Raw genomic sequence first — 1,087 nt, forward strand, 5'->3', positions numbered from 1 at the left:
TAGAGAAGAAAATGTTTTGGTCGCTACCCGGATTCGAACCCGGGACCTTTGAATGAGAGGCCAACACCTTAACCTCTAGGCCACGAGAGCCCCCGTTGTTGGTGTTTAGTGTTTGTCGCCCACAGATGCAACGGAATAACCAGCCCCGGGAAAAGACAACTTCCGTCCGGTCACGATTTGTCTGGCCCTGTCGTTTTATGAAAGAAACATTGAAAAAATTAAGCAAACTGAGCCCAAAAATGTGAAATGATGCGATTCTGTTAATTTTAACAAAGATTGATAAATAAAGGAAAATAATCAGAAATTATGCAAAAATTGACCAAATTTCGCTAAATTGTGCGGGATCTCATAAATAAAGAAATAAATCAGATATTTTGCTTAAAACCACGGAGACAGATTTGTGGAGTCTGTTCCACATGTGCCTTCTTCTGTTTCCTTATTTGGCTCAGCGCCTGATTGCCCCACGATCTGTCCCCGAGGTTTTAGGGAGAAAAAAAACATTAATTTTTTAAAAATATTTAAAATTCTGAAATTTAATGCAAACTGAACCCAAAAAAGTGAAATTATTTGTTTCTGTTAATGTTAACAAAGAATGATAAAGGAAAGTAATAAGAAATTATGCCCCCAAAAAAGAACAAATTTTGCTAAGTTGTGTGGGGTACATAAAACTATGGGTACATCACGATGCAACATGTATTTTTGTATATTTACTGTACAAAAATGACGCAGCGAGACAGAATGTTTGCTTTTCTAAAAAGTTCTATTTTCTGAGCCTCCTACTCCAGTACGGTAAAGCTCCTGTCTGAAAATTCTCCTTTGTCTGTTTTCTTAACTAGCTCGGTTTCAGCGTTCGTTGATAAAGAAAGTTCCAGTTGGTCTCTGGGTCGGATCCCTCCGGCTTTGTTGGAGAGCTGCTCCTACAGGCCTATGCTTCATAAGCTTTTAACGTTATCTTTCATAATATTTGTTCTGTTCCTATGTCTGGATGAAAATAGTCTCTCTCTCTCTCTGTGTGTGTGTCGGTGTGTGTGTGTGTGTATGTGTGTGTATGTGTGTGTGTATGTGTGTGTGTGTGTGTGTGTGTGTG

This window comes from Aplysia californica, unplaced genomic scaffold, assembly GCF_000002075.1.
Source record: "Aplysia californica isolate F4 #8 unplaced genomic scaffold, AplCal3.0 scaffold00949, whole genome shotgun sequence".
Classification (NCBI taxonomy): Eukaryota; Metazoa; Mollusca; class Gastropoda; order Aplysiida; family Aplysiidae; genus Aplysia; species Aplysia californica.